The sequence below is a fragment of the Dermacentor albipictus genome, chromosome 10 (assembly GCF_038994185.2).
Source record: "Dermacentor albipictus isolate Rhodes 1998 colony chromosome 10, USDA_Dalb.pri_finalv2, whole genome shotgun sequence".
NCBI lineage: Eukaryota > Metazoa > Arthropoda > Arachnida > Ixodida > Ixodidae > Dermacentor > Dermacentor albipictus.
In genome coordinates, this window is record NC_091830.1 from 76,955,024 (window position 1) to 76,973,977 (window position 18,954).

Here is an 18,954-nt window from a genome sequence, read left to right on the forward strand (position 1 = left end):
CAATTGACGATGATGGCACGACAAGGGCGCCATAATCGCGATTGAACGACGACAGTATCAATTATTACAACGAAATGACGATGAGAAATTGGTTTCGATGGAACGACGAAGGCAGTATGACGACCACAGCATGGAGACGATGGGATGTTGCTACTGAAGCGATGATAATGATAAATTGACATAGTGACGACTGTGTGACAACGCTGGCGCGATGTCGACGGCGTGACAAGTCAGATGACAAAGCTGGAATGGCAAAGATGCAATCACAGCGATGGCATCACGACACCGAATACCTACCTAGTGACCCAGGCTATCTGAACCACTGGGTCGGTGTAGAAGTGTGACGATGAAAACAAGATGAAAGTCAGATCATGAAGCTAGAGCGACGACAACTGAACGACAACAAAGGCAACGGCATATCAGTGTGATAACGAATGGCTGACTACACTATAACAGCAATGGCTTGGTGACGATGGCATGAGGAGTGTCGGTAGAGAAAGCTGGAATGACGGCGATGCAATGACCATGACGGCACCAGGATCACAAACCCATACCTATTGGCTAAAGATATTAGACTACCTGGGCGACTGGGTCGGGGTACTTGGCATCACGACGATGACATGACGACAGTAAGATCACGAGGCTGGAATGATAATGAATGACAACGATGACATCTCGACCAAGTGCGCATACCTAGCGGCCCAAGCAGGTAAAGAACTCCTTTCTATCCACTGCTGGAAGTACGTCATCATAAACTGCTTGATTTCGGACTTGGAAGTAGCCGGCGAGATGTACATCGTCGAGATGACGATTCCTTCTTTCTTTTCTACAGCACAATGTGTTTATCCAGAAAGTATCATCGGAACTTGACATCCGCACCTTTGAAGTCGTTCACTTGCTCCATCCGGTACCTCTGCTGCCGTATTGTGTTGCGAGTCGGGCATCGTTGCTCGCTCGGAGGTGCCAAGGCTCGCGATTGTCGTTTTCGTTGAGCATCGCGGGACAGTTCTTCGTCGGTGGTTGTGTCGCGCTGGCCCCGTTTACATTCATGTTGTTGTTCCCTCCGGCGCTCCTCGCACGCATGTTGTTCTTTGGATGTACGATTGTTAGATAGAATAAACTGCATTTCCCAACGGATAAGGTGATCTACCCACCCCCAGGGGGCGAGTGCCACCGCCTCAGATGCAGGCTGGAAGTCTTGGGTCCCAGCAGCCTCTTCAGCCAGTTGGACGAGCCGGAGCTGGAGCTCAGGATCGGAGCTGCGCAGCAGGGTCTCCCAGGTGTCTGTACTACCTATTTTGTGCGCTCCCCCGGGAGAGCACGGACATTCCGGTATTATGTGGTCGAGGGTGCCTCTCGCCCCACGAAGGTTACCCCTATCGCCCCTAGCCTCTGGGAACATGTGGTTCGCCATAACCGGGTGCGGATACGTATAAGCTTGTAGTCGTCTCCACGCGACTGCTTCTCTGTTGTTTAATTTCGGGTCTGGCGGGGATACCAGGCTACGAGCCAATCTATTATGCTGCGTGATCTCTCCATATTTTAGTACGAACTATATGTGCCCACGACGTCGATAACGCAGCTGTTGAATGGCTCACACCCCCCTCATCAATGGCTCATACCTCGACCCTTGTGGCACATACCAATAGGGGTATGTGCCATTGAGCTTGGACCTTTTCTGAACTATCACCAGTATCGCTCCATATGATGATTTTTTCTGTTGCCGGACGCCGCAAAACGTACGGAAGGTTAGTCATATACAGCAGTCGCTGTAAAAGCTCAGTAGCCTTCCACTCTGTGAAAAAGGATGACCAGCGCAGCTGTATATACGGGCCCCTTAATGGCGAACTGCACTCAACCGCGGGTCGGGCCGGTATTGCACGATCTTCAGGATCGGCCCACCTATGGGGATTGCTTAATGCATGCTTCACCTCCCCCAAGGGTCAGCACTGCATTGCACAATCTTTGGGATCGGCTTCGCGCGACTTTTAATTGCTGCGGGGGCCTTCTGTCTATGGCGTAACCGGTGCGAGGCAGTTGCCACGGGACGTCGTCACCGCGCTCTGTTTCCACTTATGGGGAGGTACTCTGAGCTACTGTCGTTTCTGTCGGAGGAGTTGTTCTTCCTTGGAGAAGAAGAATTCCTTCGACAGTAGTCATGTCGTTTCCTGTCGGTGGCTGATGGACGCGTATGGCTGAATTTTCGTCCAGCCTGGTTCTTGTAGCCAGACCATCAGAAGTATTCATTTAATGCACATAGAATGCAGGTGCCCGTGATTTCTGTGTGTGTGTCCTCTCTTATACATGATCATTTTTGTATATACACATCTCCTGCACATCACTTCAAGATTGTGTAAAGTGTTCTATCACATCATCATTGTACACAACCATTGTGTACACTGTATATATTGAAAATAATTTTGTACATGTGGCATTTAGTTTATGTGTAACTGTGCCTTTCCGTGGGTATATGTGTTTATATGTTGGTGCGGGAGGACTCGGACATTAGTTACGTTGAAAACGTGCTGTGTTTCGTTTCTTACATGTTACGGTCCCGGTGTAATTGTGCCGTGATTATGACTCAGTGTTCGTATCGTCTCTGGTCGAAATAAACTTTTTCTAAACACATCGGCTCGCGTATGGGCAGTGCTTAACCCCTGCGTGACCTTCGCCGTCGGTCGGCCCGGCGTTGCACTATGTTCGCGATTTTTTCTGCCCGCGGACACGATAGTGGAGAAAATAGGCCTTAACAGCTTCGCTGTAAAAATGGAAAGGTCATTGATAATTTAGGCACATTAACAAATATATTAAATTGAATGTTTAAGATTTGATTTTCTTGTTTGATTAACTTTTGGCTTCATGGAATTACTATTTCGCATAACCAATTTTGGCCAATAATCTCTCTTATTCCTGGAGAAATAAGCGGGCCTTATAATTAAGTAATATTGTCGTTATGGTTTGCACTAACGCTTATATGGGGTGCAAAATGATCGGATGTCTTTATGAATGGGTGTTGTTTTGCGTGGCACTTTTCATAAAAACGCGCTAAAGACGAAGACGAAAGGAACACATATGACAGGATTGCCAAATTATTTCTCGCATTAAGCATGTCCGCACCTATATTAATTATAGCAAATCTAAAGGTTCGTTGCCATCAAATTTAAATAAACATCCAGGAGTAAGTGACAAATTAAAGGCACTTAATTTGTGCCCCTTTATAAGTCACAGTTATAGAAAATCCAGATTCAGTATGCAGTTAACCAAAGGTGGTACTTATTCGCCCTAGTGGAATCCCGACTGTGAACGCCAATACAGAAGAAGAAAAACAACGTGGAAAAAGTTACTGCATAACCAGTGCCCACGTAATTGGATTGGCTATAAATTTGTTGCAGCTACATTCAGTCAGACAGTTGACATAGCGAAAGAAAATTATAAAGCGAAACATACAGTTATACATAACAGTCTAGTATTAAAAAGCCCTATTTAGGTTTCCACGGTGGAAAAAATTGTTTCACCACCAACAAATATAGAATATGTTAGTATAACTCCCATGAAATTAGTGCAGTCACTAGAGGAGATTTCAAAAGGCTCATAGAGTCAATTTACGTCACTTCTACCCTATCATATGCCGGCACCTGAACAAGCTGATGAATTCGCAGCAGTCACATTAGAAGAATTATTGAAAATGGTAGAGTCTCTTGCAACGTCAGCTCCAGGGCCTGATTGCATAGCTACAGCAATAATAAAAATATCATTGAAATGATAGCCCCCAGGGTTTACTTAAATTTATAAATTGTTCAATTCCGAATGCACAGATTTATCCAACAAAGTAATTGTGCTTCTTAAAAAGCAGGGCAATGGATACACAATAGAAAACATTAGGCCTATTTCACTTCGAATCTTGCAAAGTTAATAAAGAGAGTATTGTATTGTCATATCGAAAGGTGGACAGGCGGCAACCCAATATAATGTTACTCTGAAATAGGATAAAGGCCTGGGTGCTAAATTTGGTGTGCTCATATTGATTTGAAGAGCCGAATTCAACTTGCTTGTCGCAACAACCAGTAGGCGACCTTATTGACATTTAACATGCCGAAGGCGTGTGACAGTGTTGAGCACGCCATTTTGATCGACAGACTTGAAAGTACAAATCTCCCATAAGTAATAATCGCATAGATTCGTAATTTCCTGAGCGGACGTACATTTTATTGCTATGAAAACGGTGTTTCTTGTCAACGTTACCAACAGACAAGGGAATTTCCTGGAGGCGTAGTACTCCCTCCCATTTTATTTAATATTTTACTGAGTCATATTCCTACACACAGTGATGTGCAGGTATACGTATACGCTGGTGATATTGTACCTTTTCGGTGTCAAGCGATATACGTGGCCTTTAGAAAGCATTGCAGTCATATTTCAGTCAGATGGAAATGTGGCATAACGGAATATAAATGTCGCTGAATGTCAACAAAAGTGCCATCATATTTTCCCTTTTACTTTTCCCGTCCGGATAACACTGAAGTATGATCACGAGATTAATTCACAGGTACAATCATTGAAATATATGGGAAGGATTTATACAGAAAAGCTTAATTGGTGGACACACATAGAATACATCGCATATAAAGGAGCACGGGTTTGGTTTATTACAAAGAGTCAGCAACAGAAACCTTGGAATTCGCAGGGCGACTCTGCTGATGATTTATGGTATGTATGTCCGGCTTACATTAAAGTTTGGTTGCGTATTTTTTTCTGAAGGTTCTGCTTATAAATTACGCCCTGTCGTTCCTTTAGAACGCGAATCCTTATGTCGATGTCTTGGCCTTACAAAATTTGTGTCAAATGATATTCTTTATTATGAAACTCACCTGCTATCTCTTCTAACTCGATTTCGGATACTGACAGTCCAGACATCACTGAATATCTACACTTCTTCCCAGAGACGCTCCTCCTATGTGTTCATTTGAGAGCCGACTGCCTTCTTTGCGAATCAATGGTCTCGACTGCATCGTCCCCAGATAATTTTAGTGCCGAAGCTATAAGAACCATTGCAAGTATCAATCCGTGGTGTGGTTGTCACAAATTTAGCTACTGCGATAATAAGCGTTGAATTCGATATTATATTTCCTAATAACACTAAGCTTTTGCCTATTAGATACCTAAAATGTTTGTTAGATGACCACCTTAAGAACCTCCCTATAGATACAGTAATGGCCGCAGAAGCTTTTGTCAGTGAAGAGAAGGCAGGAGTGGGCATTTTTTCGAAATCAATAAGTTGGCCTTTCTCTCTTCGAATGCCCGAGTTTACGCCAAAATTTCAGGCAGAGTTATTGGCTATCATTCTAGCTCTACGGAAACTTCCCTCATCTATTTATTCACCTGGAATCGTAACCGACTCCTTAACGGTTTGTTCTGCTCTAACAGTGCCAGATTCATCTACCATTCTCTGAGAATTTCATTTATCTATCTCCAAACATTTCGGCCTCATCCATTTGGTATGAGTACCTGGACACATGGGACTCCCTTTAAATGAGTCAGCAGGCGCACTGGCGGAGGCATCTATTAGAAGTCCTGTATTGAGAATCCTGAAACCTTCGGCATACGTCACGGCTGCAAGATTTCGAAAATGTTGTGCTCGTGAAGAGCATGATAAATCATGTGTAATAAAACGGATGTGCATACCTTAGATTCCCTTGGCACAGCAAGAGGTGTCAAACAAGAACATTTGACGTTTCATTTACTAGAATGCATTCCTGAATACCAATGGTTAATTTTTATTCCCGCAGGTCTGGTTTGGCACCTTCCCCTCATTGTTTTTTATTGCAAGAAACTTGAAACTATGGAACATATCTTTATAGAATGTCGCAGGCTCGACGTGTACAGAAAATGATGTCTGGAGGGTCGCCTTCGCAAACTTGGATTGGGCATTACGCCCCCTTTGATACTGTCTCTTAGGGCGTGGGCACTAAGGCTCTACGATAGGACCTTATTTGATGAGACAAAGAGACTGCCATGACAAATTTATTGCTTTACGTTCCTCAATATGAACACAAAAATAGTAGCCTAATTCTAAATTATTACAGCCTGATAATTGATAATAACGATTAGTATTTATATGATATCATTTATAAATTACAAAATTCAATTTAAGTAATATTCCCTTCTCACCTACTGCCACCCGATTCATGGCTGATCACCCGTAGTGGGTTGAGCCATACGCGTAGGCACCAAACCAAACCAAACTGGCTTGGTTTGGTTTGGTTTGATTTGGTGCGCAATCTCCTTGAGTCTTCGTCTTTATCGCGTTTTTATGAAAACTGTCAAGACGAACCGACTAACCCAGAATAAGGTATTGTTCTTAAGCTTGTTTTTTTTTCAAACGCAAATAATTTGAATAGCATTCAATAGCCCTCAGAGGACGAGACAGTAACATTCAGACACTCACGAACAGTATGAGCGCTATGTAGATAACCACATAAATGAAGTTCATCGTGACAAGAAGGAGTTCATCAAATTGTTTCTCCTTTTGTTTCTCCATTTCTTTATTTATGTTTTTTTGCGATGACAACGCACACGCTGCAGTCCGGATCTACGACCGGCGTCTCGACAATCTGTCAGAAAGGATGCATACAGAATGATTAAAGTTAGAAAGGAAGTGGTCGTCAAACAGTTGTTTTCTCTCGTAGCTTGCTTTTAGCATCCCTGACAACTGTCGCGTTTCTCATATGCATGTCTATCTCCTATTTATACCGGTTCATATCTTTCATGTCACAGTCGTCTTACCCATCATGCACAGCTATACCTATACTTGCAATGACACTAAACGCAAAAGACAATAACCTGCAGCATCCGGCGTCGACTAACGGAAACGTCACTCGTGCCAAGGCCCAAAAAACGAAGGCAAATTTCGCTTCAGCGGACAGCCGATCTAATATTTAAGAGCTTGCGAGTAAGGAGCCGGCACACTTCAATCGGGCTAAGCATCGCTCCAGGTAACCCCGGTCTTCTGGAACCAAGCTGCTTTTCACTCTTCACTTATACGGTAAATGATGGTGAATTTCCTTTCTCTAGTTGTTAAGATCACATTAAGCGACGCAAATCACGTTGCTGAGCAGGTCTCGGTTACATTCCGGCCAATATCACAGAGTTTCGCTGAACCTGCTTCAAAGATCCCATCAAGTCTCACCGATCACCCTTTGTCGCTGTAACCTTGTTCATAGACTGGCTCGGGTGCAAGAGACGCATGTTTGCCCTTGTGGCGACATATAGAGCGTCCCACCTAATATTACATTAGTGTGCATGACCCATAGCTATACTTTTCTTTACCTATGTGACTCGCTATTTATTCACCGCGAATAGGTTCAGTGAGAGAAGTCCCTCCAGCATTCGTGCAACATTGTCTGCCCTATATGAGACATGGATGTAACGTCTCCCCGTGCTTCGAGGATAGGCAATGCCCGTTTGTTTTGTGCGAACGAGATTAGAGTGGTTCGTGATGGGCGGCTTACCTATATGCCTATAGATAAAACGTACTTTTGCAGTACTAATATGTGAGGCCAAACATATATGGCTTAGAATGTTGGAACGAAGAATTCCATGAAATTCCATGGAAAGGAAAATACGAGTGTCAGCATTAGGAGATAGTATGAGTATCAAGCACACAAGTGTAATGCGCGTAGGATGATGTTCTAGTAGGGATTAAAAGGAAGAAGGAGAATGAGACACCTTATTATGTATTGCGTAGAAAAGATAACTGTTCTGCTAGAGTAACATTTGGTGTGAATGGAAGCGAATTGCCCAAGAGGAAGGTAGAAGCAATCAAGTTAGTAACCAGCAGGTGTGGTATTAGGTCAGCTTGCCTAAGGCATTCTTGGCTAGAGATATTTTGATGTGGCCTTCGACCAGCACTTAGCCGCTAATGTGTCATATTAGTGATGGTTGCTGTTGCTACCGATGCGTCAAACAGTCCGCATTTCTTCGCGCACAGCAAATTTAGCCGTGGATTAGATTGTGAGCCGCCACCATGTGGTGGCGATGCTTTAGCGCTCCCTTTGTATTGTCTTTGTTGACTTTATATGCCTTAGTTCTCTGAGACGAGCACACATCGACAAACGTCTTGAAATCGGCAGAAAGTCGTTCTTTTTCCTCATGTCTCCCGCGAACGAATGTTTGCGCAATTGAGTCCTTGTGATGCCTACAAAACAGGAGAGAGAAATTCATTAGAGGGAGGGCAAGGAGGTCGGCCTGAGCTAGAATGATCTATCATGCGACTGTACACAGGAATGAAAGGTAGAGGGAAAATCTATCTATCTATCTATCTATCTATCTATCTATCTATCTATCTATCTATCTATCTATCTATCTATCTATCTATCTATCTATCTATCTATCTATCTATCTATCTATCTATCTATCTATCTATCTATCTATCTATCTATCTATCTATCTATCTATCTATCTATCTATCTATCTATCTATCTATCTATCTATCTATCTATCTATCTATCTATCTATCTATCTATCTATCTATCTATCTATCTATCTATCTATCTATCTATCTATCTGTCTGTCTGTCTGTCTGTCTGTCTGTCTGTCTGTCTGTCTGTCTGTCTGTCTGTCTGTCTGTCTGTCTGTCTGTCTGTCTGTCTGTCTGTCTGTCTGTCTGTCTGTCTGTCTGTCTGTCTGTCTGTCTGTCTGTCTGTCTGTCTGTCTGTCTGTCTGTCTGTCTGTCTGTCTGTCTGTCTGTCTGTCTGTCTGTCTGTCTGTCTGTCTGTCTGTCTGTCTGTCTGTCTGTCTGTCTGTCTATCTATCTATCTATCTATCTATCTATCTATCTATCTATCTATCTATCTATCTATCTATCTATCTATCTATCTATCTATCTATCTATCTATCTATCTATCTATCTATCTATCTATCTATCTATCTATCTATCTATCTATGTCGGTCGGTCTGCCTGTCTGTCTGTCTAGCACATATCAGTTTTCATATAAAACATTGTTTCCATACATCAGATAGTTTGATGTACCAAAACTCGCCCAAACGAGATTTGTTAGGCAGTTCGTCAGATAGGGATTTGTTTTCTTCCACGGACGAAGTAAGTCAGGAAGGAATGCGTTTGTAGATCACAAAACTACGTGTAGATGTCAGTAATTTTTGTCTGTTCCCTGAATTCAGTATCACTAACAATGGCGTTATCGATGCGCCAGATTGTGTAGACCAGCTGATTAGTCCACTTTCTCTGCAGCGTGTTCCTCGAGAATTCGATGTATGATTTCGTCATATGAACGGAGTTAGGTTACATGAGTGTCGATAAATAATTTTTAGGTGTTTTTTGTACAGAACAATTTGCTTTATCCGGCTTTCTGATGGTGGAGTTTAACTTTAGTAGAGAGAATAGCATTTTTATTCGCGTGGGTGGGTAAGTAGCGTAAGCAATGTAAGAATGTAGTAGCGCTGATGTGCGTTAAACAAACGCGCTTATAGCCTGTCAATCCAGGACTGCTCGCACATTAAACCTCCATAACGAGGTTAAATTTGGAGTTACACCGGATTGAGTGGGGTGAATGATGGTTGGCGTCTCGGCATGTTACTCATTGCGATTGGAATCTTATTTCGCTGGCAGATCAACAAGGTCAGCGCAATACCAACATGCGGTTCTTCTCCGTAGCCTTCATTCTTGGACTCCTGGTCGGTGAGTGAGACGAACATTATTATTTCAATCAATTTAGCTGAGTGTTGCCTGCTCACATGTGATGGACTAAGAGATGATTGCTTGATATTTCCCTGAATTCGCTCGTTTGCGTTCAGCGTCTGTGTGCTCTTGTCGACCCTTTCATCAGCAGTGTCTCGATATGGTAAAGCAATCTGCTTTTTCGATATTTTGACTAGTGAACACCATATAAAAAAATTATACATAGCGTTGAATGAAAAAGTACTTTTTTCATAACCCTATAAAATATCATAAGCGTATTGAGTACGTACATTTGCAGTTTCGTTGAATCGCGACCAGGTTTGACGAACATTTCCACATGGTTGCTCTGTATTATTGCTAGCGTTCTTTTTGGCATCCGTAGGCTATCATGTCAACAAAGATTGTTCGCTCTCTTGTAATCGACAGCACATATAAGCATGAAATGGAAACCGGCGAAGTAGACTAGCCACAATATTAAAATGGGTGAAGTGCATGTCCGCAAAGAAACACCCACCACGCCGCATCGCACCACTTTACACCAGAGCTCGCCGCACCACATCATACTGTGCACTGGTGTACATGAAAGCTGCCCAGCCAGAAGCAGAAACGCGCCAAAAGGAGGCGCCACGCAGCGTGGCGCCATCTCTCGAGCCAACGCAAAACCCGGGCCGGGAAACTCTCGGACCACTGGCGCTGAAAGAGCACAGGCAAGCCTGTCTCGGCGCTAAAAGATGGCAATTAAGTGTATGGTGCCGTGTATCCGCTTTCTGAACGTCGCCATTGAAAATGACAAATGAAACCAGCGCACTAAAGGTTACAGCTTGTGGGATGTTGTGACAAACATTAGGAAGAGCTCGGAAGGAGTATTTTTCGTAACTTGTTTGGAGAGTTACTAGCGTAATAATGCGGACCTGCAAAAAGGGTTGGGGGCCAGAGACCGCACTTTTTAAAGTTTTGTCTGGTTGCCCCGATGATCTCGTTTTGCTCTCGCAACTATGCCCGGATAATGGCTCTGGCTTGTGGCTCAATGCCACCTGAAGGTCGCCGACAACGGTATATAAAAGCGTTTCAGGCTTACGAAGGCAGCGCATCTATCTACAGTCGGATACAACTTTAGAAAAAAGGGGGCGTTTACTCCTCCGACGCGGACGCACACGAGCATCCACCAATGGGCGCGCACTCTGGACTGACGTCATGAGCCGGACGGCCGGTGACCCCGCCGACGTAGAAGATGGCCGACCGCGCTTCGAACTGGGCCAAGTCGCGTCAGCTGTGTGCTTCAGCGATAAATGCATCGTTTTATATAAGTAATTTTTCAATAGCAACTGATTAATTTTAAGCTTGGAAAACGAGTAGTAGATACGCCGTGTACATGCGAACAAGCGCAAAAGCCATGCAGAGCTGCTCTTTCTACTTTTGTCACTTGCACTGAAGCTAAAGAGCAGACGACGGGCAGCGTTGTAGAAGGCGCGGGGTTATTTTTTCTGTCGCTATCCGGCATGTGCTGTAGCACAAGAGAGCTCTACTAAACCTGTCATCAAAATACAGAAGTCTTTATTTATACCGAGAATTGCGCGTTTCAGGAGCACGATTTTTTAAGCAGGACTATTTTAGTCGCGGAGGCAACCTGCTGTCGCGCTTCGGTCATCCAGGCGGGCCCTCCCCTTTTTTCTAAAGTTGTATCCGACTATACCTGTAAGCGACATCTAAGTAATTTCTTGATATAATGTATCATTTAGTAGATGTAAAGATTTTATATGCAACATACATTTTTTTCGTTTGTTATATTTCCAGAAAACTGTATAAATTTGGAAGCCTTAAGAGTAGTGTCATAATTCGTGATTGAATAGGGTTCACGTAGTGACGTGGCCGGTGAGGATGATACATGGCGCTTTTCGTGCGCGCTGTTCTTGGATAATCTGGCACTGAGAATAAATACTACGACGTCTGGCTTGAATCTCGGGGCTTTGCAAGAGGCTGTCTCACGTGATTGGCTGGTCTTGTTGTCAAAAAATAATTAAAATGCGCACTTGAGCAAACCTAACTAATCCCACTTCTCGCATAGAAAGGCATACAGAACATTAGTTCATTCCGCGGCCACGTACGAATCGTGGACTACAAGTGTTATATTTTTCTCGTCCCAAGAAATCAGTTATGATCGTACTCAGTGATGACAGCTTGCAACTATTATCCCAGAAAACTACATAGTAAAGAGTGTGTTTTTCATATTTTTTTATATTTATGGCTCTGTAATATTTGTTATGTAGATCTGTTATGTATAATTTAGAAATTATTCTGTACCGTCTGTTCTGTGGCTGCTTCTGACAGCTGGAGTTGTCGCGGCTCGCCAAGCTGAGAAAATGGAGTTTCTTTTCCTGTTATTCTTACCACTAGGGTGCATTTGATCGTGTAGTGGTGTGGCGACGTAAACCAAACGAAATAAATTCAATAAAATGACATGAAAATAATAACGTGTGGTGTCGATCGTAAATGTCTCGCCTCTAAGTAAGTGGAGAAGATTAAAGGGAACCGAGGGGCTGGGTATTTTGATTTCATACGAAAGCGTAAAATGACGCATTTAGCGAAGACAGCCGTCGGCGTCGCAGGCAGTGAAACGGCACCTAACTTCCCATTGGCTGAGACGCCACGTCACGTGACGCTGGCTCACGCTTGCTGCCTCGGCCCTCAACGGAGCAGGCGGGTGCAAGAGCAAATCCTGCTTGCATGTACAAAGCCCAGAAAGAACCGCCCGATTGGTTGCCGCTGTTCGATGAGTTGGCTAAATTCAAGCGATTTTAATTTCAGAGAATCAGCATAAGCTAAGCTGATTCTCCTTTAACAATGTATTCGCATGGCATTTCTGTAACGAGGAAATAAAGAAAAAAAAGCATGCTATTGCTTCAGGGGAAAGGGTATCGCCGTGACGTCACCTCATTCTCGCTCTCGGAAACTTGCGGTATTCCCGCGTTTCCTTTCAGCGCTAGCTGTCGCCCGCGTTCTAACTGCGCCTCGTTCAAGTCAAATCAAAACTCGACAAGCGTCTCAACGCGCTCGCTTTCCCGCGAAGAGTTTTAACTCGAAGGACCGCTCAGCGGAGTTGTACATTAATGCGTTCGCACTCACAACTCACAGGCAGTGCTTTGTGTCCTCGGATTTCTTTTCTCAGTAATTTACAAGTTTACGAACCAAGACGTACGACAAAGCCAGATACAGCATAAGGGAAATCAGATGCTACGTTAATTAAAATAAAAATAAAAAGGAAGGAGAGGACCGGAAGCTGCATATACGGTGAAAGCTCGTTAATTCGAACTTCAATAATTCGAATTTATGGATAATTCGAACTGTACGATTTGGCCCGGCCAAGCTCCATAGAAGTCTATGTATGAAAAAGTCCGTTAATTCGAATGCGAGAAGGTTCCCTCACGGATAATTCGAACTACGCTCGCCGGGCACACGGCCAGAGAAACGCGCCTACTGCCTACACACAAGGCTGTATTGCCTCCGAAACGGAGAGAACGGCGAGAGAAGGCAAAATCGGACAAAAACCTAACCGACGCGGGGTCAGCCAGAAGGCAGCGGCGGCTGCCGCCTCTCCGTTCTACGTAACCTCGGAGACTTCTTGCCCGTTGCGAATCTCGGAGGCTTTGCAAATCTTGTACAGCTGCTAATGTTGTGCGGAGATGGCATGGCAAGCTCCAAAACACAGCGAATCAAGTACGTCGCAGCTGCGCTTGCAATCAAGAACCAACGAATCAGGGCCTTCGCCACCTTCGCATGTTCAGCGTCTTTGTCTCGGCAGTCTTCATCGGTTGTGCACCTCTGTTTTCAGCTTAGGAGGTATCGGCTGTCGCGATTCATTAGGATGGTGTTAAGCCTCGGCTAACGTTCGTTTCGGTGGACATCGGTGGTGTGGCACAGTCGGACCCAGAGCTTCGACTTGAAGATGGCGTGTGCCCGCGGCACACGCTATCACTTTCTGACACGCCAAATTTCTGACATGCCCTACTGCTTCCAAATCGCAGTGTACTGTTGCCCTCCTTCACTTTCGTTAGTTCGAACTTTCGTTAATTCGAACTGAAACGGCTTCCCCTTGTGGTTCGAATTAACGAGCTTTTACTTAATTGCCGCACTTCGGAGCCAAAGCCGCGTCTTTACGCGCACCGTACCGTGTTTGATCAGTTGATCTGCCGCGGCAACCACCCTGCCCTCCATTTGCTTGGGTGATTGTGTAGATTAGGCCTAGCGGTGTTAGCCAATGCTATAGACTCATGGTCATAGGCGCATGGGGAATTCTATTTTGCCGCAGGAATCACTCAATACGTGATCTTACTGCAGTGTAGAAACGGGAAACTGGATCAATTCACCCTCATGTGCTAGTCATCAGGGCGACCAAATTCTATAATATTCTAAAAGGGAGAAACATCGGAGTCTGTAGAAAAGAATAAACTTCCTAATGAATATTAGAAGAATATGTCCAGCTGTCCATCTGGACGGTTCCGCTGCCTAGGTATGCAGAAAACCGAAAAAATGGGATAAAACAAAAGAAGGACAGCATAAAAGAACCAGGAACACCGACATACAATAAAGATATGCAGATGTTGTATTAAAATAGAAATATATCTTAAAGTACCATAAAGATGTTACCGCGTGTAACTTACCAGGCCAAGAAGACGGCGATGGGATAACGCAAATATAGAACAACAAAACGATGGTGACAACGAAGTACTGTTTCTGTTTCCTTGCTGAAGAAAAGTGAAATCAACTAATGCCCAATTTGTTTAGTAATGCGATTGGTTGTCTCATAATTAGTATCCCTTTTAGTGTTTACGAGTAGCTTCCGTTTCACGCCCAATCGGCTGAGTACAAATATTCTAGTTTTTCGCTATTCGTGTCTTTGCTAAGCAGTAGCAACTTCTAGTGACAACCTGTATTATCGGGTGATGATTACCAATAGACGAGGCAGCTATTGATGTGCCTCGGCATGATTTCGCCAGTCATTCGCGGCTATAAAATGCGGCTGTGTTTATATATCTTGTTAGAAACTCCCATATCGCTTGAATCTAGGACCCGCGGTACTATATGTAACAGCCCTTCCACATTTCACGAAATACCGCTTACAACAAAGCAGGCTTTCCGTACTGATGAGTTCGTGATAGGGATGGTTTGTGTCATGCGCAATCACATTGTGTTATGCCTGCATGCAGCTTTTCTGGCCTTCTGCTCCACAACAGCGGAGGAAACACACCTGCCGCATCTACGAGTCCGTAAGTACATGAATATTATTAGTTTGAATTATGTTGTTTTTGTGTAGTCAAACCATGATATGGATATGACGCGCACCGGAGTAGGGACTCCAGAATATTTTGCCACCTGCGGTTTTTAGAAGGTAGCTTTTAATGACCCGTTCCTGCGGCGAACGTCGGCGGCGGCGTAACCGTGCGAACGAGCACAACAGTGAAAGATGGAAGACGTGAGCCTCGGACGGCGGGCACCAATGAAAGCGACCCCTTCATTGAGGTGCGCGCGGGAAACTGGTTTCATCTAGTTTTATGCGGACCCGCCCGACCTCTCCATGCGTACTCTTATCTGGTCTCCGCAGGAGCGCTATTTTCGTACTGTCGTCTGCTCGCGTGAGCTCTCGTTCATGCTTGTTTCAATTGCCATGGTTTGAAATTGTTTTGTGACCTGATTTTATGCACGACCCGAATTTTGCAGTACTTTCTGGAAGCCAAGCGGCACCCGCGATTACACTGGAGCCTTCCACGAGTCATGTGTAAAAGCCGATGATTCGGCTAACAGATGAGATTCTCGACCGATGGCCGACTCTGTTACGTGTCTCTTTTTGAATACTTTGGCTCACTGTTTCGCGAAACGTAAGCAGGTATAGAGCTGTTATCAAATTTCCCGTAAGAGAGTATCGTAATCGTCGATGAATTTTTTATGACATGCACCTAAATGTACGGTCCCGAGGGTCTTTCGGATTTCTGCCCCGTCGAAATACGACCGGCGGGGCCGGGGTCGGTCGTGCGACCTTGAGGTCAGTACACACTAAAACAAAATTGCACCCTTTGGGTTGTATCTTGCCACACAACAGTAAACGTAATCTGTCTTGTCGGCATTTCCTTTCGTTAACGCTGCGAGCCCGGTATGACGTAGCAATTGATGCCGACAGGAATGTAGTGGGCACGGCGTTTTCAAGAAAGGAAACGCAAGCAAGGCAGATGACGAATATGATTGTGTGGCAGATAAACACTCCAATAAGTGTACCTTTGTCTAAGAGTGTTAGCGCAATGCCACAGCCACTAGGCAACTGTGGCGGGTAATATCATTAAAAAGTGTTAGCATGCCGTATTTATAACCTTTGTTTTTTTTTCCTTCTAGACTGAACAGAATTTTCAAACATCGCCTGTAGAAGGTAGCACAATTGTAGGTATTCAGTGGGATTACACGAAGGGGCAGAAATAAGTTTTAATCGACTAGTCAACAAGAAATTGTAGTCAACAATTAGGATTCTAAATAAATAATTTACCGTGCTATCTTCCATTTACAAGTTATAGTCAGTGACTTAATTCACAAGGAGTATGGGTGTTTGCAAAACTCTCGCAGAATTACTGTAGTTTCTGATCTATCCGCCTGCAATTCGTAAATTCTAGTGTTGTAAATTATTTAATACCGTAATAGGGGCTGCAACGTTTGTTGGTTAGTCAATTACGCATTTTGATTCACTGTGTGAATCAAAATGCGTGATGCTGCATGTAAATCTTAAAATTGTGTTTACCATAGAGAAGTGTCCGTGTGTAGTGCCGTTTTGCGTAACGCCGGGCAGGTGGATATAAGCCCCAGTGCTCGTACTGCCATTCTATTGGGGCTTAAGTTGAGCCACTGAGAGCATACTGAGATATTATTGCAATGGCGCACGAGGTGACGCTGGCGTGGGGGATTCAGCAGCCACGTTGTCATTCATATACAGTGGCTGTTTTCTAGTCCCTTCATGATGACGGCACAGGAGCCATCTCTCCTGGAGTTTGAGTAGTGTTTACAAATTCGCGCTCGTGTTAAGGTTTAACGAATGTTGCATCGAGGTTTACAAAAAATTCTGTATACGAAACAGCTTCTTTCTTATGTCTGTGATGATACTCTTGTAAAGAAGTGATGGTGTAAGGAGGCAAAGGTGCACTTGCTTCGGGCAACGTAATTCTGGCAAGTTCCTGGCAGGCACGGAGCATGACGGCACGCTGTACACTTCTTCAATAAGCATGTACTGATTCAATACAGTTTGTTTATTAGGGTAGGGAACCATTCTTACGCACTGAAGTGCCAACTGAATGCATTATATAACCTGGCCTCTTGCATAACTAAAAGTTTATTTACTTGACATAAGCCCTTGAGTCACATGTCCTCACTGAGGCTTAACTGAGATCAGTGGGTGGAGCTTGAGGATAGAGAGGGTCGTCGTCATGCTCACTACATACCCTTGGGTATTTAAAAAGAAATGGAGCCTTATGCGTATCACAGGCTACTTGAACTCACTGAATTTCGATTCATGAACTTGGATTCACTGATACTGACTCAGACACACGGATAGCTCACAGTCCAAGTGATCACAAGTGAGCTGACTAGGGGGTGAAGTCGCGCACTTGTGGTATAGAGCGAGCGTTGCTTGTTCGGAGCATAGATGTTACTACAAAAATCGCTAAGGGAAATTCTGGCGCAAGTGTCTAGGGGAGGTACCGACCGTGATAGCCGCGTGGCTACTATGTTGCGTTCCGTTTCTGAGCACAAGGTGGCGGGTTCGGTTCATGCTGTGGGGGACAGCCGCCTACCAGTGGAGTCGGGAGGCAAAAACAATCGTGTACCAGAGCCCCCACTACGGCGAGCCTCGTAATCAGATGATGGTTATGGCATGTAAAGCCGAAGCATTCCTTTTGTTTTTCTATCGGAGCTGCAAGAATAGTGGTTCAACCAGCATAAGAATGATTTCCCCAAACCTCGCCCTTCTGGCTTTGTGAATCAGCAACCTAAGCATATTCAACAAAAGATAACTCCGTAAGCAAAACACTTTGCAATTATTGCACATGCGCGCCGAGACCAATTGCTTTGTTGTGTTTTGAAAACAGTGAGTGGGGGAAAACATAGATAAACAAAAACGTAGTAGGTGAAGCCGCAGAAACGGTAACAGCCACAAGATGAAGGTTAGACATGCATGCACTAAGCCCACTTCTCTTGGAAGCTCAGCGATCGTAATGCCAGAGTTTCCTGAAGTAACGTTTGCATGAAACTCTCTGGTGTAGACCGTAGCCTGTGAAGCCGTGGCACTGACGCTTGGACAGTGAAGTGCACATAGTCCAAACCACATGCTGCTAGTTGAAACAGCGCGACAAAACGTGGTGAAGGAACACTTGCTCACTTCACCAGCGCTATTCCTGTGTGCACTCGTAGCTTTTGTCGTCGTCTTTTCGCGCTGTTTAAACTTGCGGCTGAGGCAACTTGCCAGAACCTAAACACTCCTCACTCCAAGCCTGTTTGCTACTGCTCGAACAGCGTAGTCTCTCGCAGCTCCATCTGGCCAGCGGTGACACCTCGTGGTTTTCTAAACTGTGGCCGCGAACGATGTGACATGACGGCGTCAACTGCATTTTGCAGGTCGAAGTGGCGGCTGCCCAAACACCGGCAGCTGTACGAAGAGCTGCGAGGACAGCGGCCGCAAAACAGGGAACTGCGTGGGACCGCGTCGTTCAGTCTGCGTATGCAAAAGATATTGAGCGGCACTCGCCAAATAACTCCAATAAAGCCACAACTTGTGCTTCGATTGCGCGGCACCGCCTATTAAAGAATGAAATAAAAACCATGACATGGAAATTCATTCTACCGACAGCGGCAGGCTGGTGCTTCAGTACGCCTGCTGTATGATCTTGAGCGACAACCTTCCGTGTACTACAGTCGAATGCTAAATTGCAGTTATTGAAAATTTTGCAGCAGTTACCTAACAAGTCTAGAAAATTAGGCTTTGCATTAGATCCAGTTATCCGATGGCGCAGTTAAAGGGACAAACACGAAAAAAAAATAAGCTCAATGAATAAATAAGTTTCTTTTTGGAATACTCTGAAGTACGCGCTCAATATGAGCGGAAACATGGTAGGTCGCAAAAAATGCAAGAAACGAACTACAATTGGCGACGTCGTTTCGAACTTCCCGCGCCACTTTTTCGTGACGCTATGAATTTTGACAGCGCCTCATACTGCCAAGGGCAACGAAGAAAC

At 44.5% G+C, this 18,954-nt stretch overlaps 1 long non-coding RNA gene across 1 annotated transcript; it reads left to right on the forward strand.

Annotated features, from left to right (window-relative positions):
* The first annotated feature begins 6,977 nt into the window (after positions 1–6,977).
* Positions 6,978–18,546, forward strand: LOC135897993 (uncharacterized). Its single transcript, XR_010563230.2, has 4 exons — positions 6,978–7,042; positions 9,626–9,694; positions 14,899–14,958; positions 18,338–18,546. It is a non-coding gene; the product is annotated as an uncharacterized lncRNA (long non-coding RNA).
* Positions 18,547–18,954: the final 408 nt, after the last annotated feature.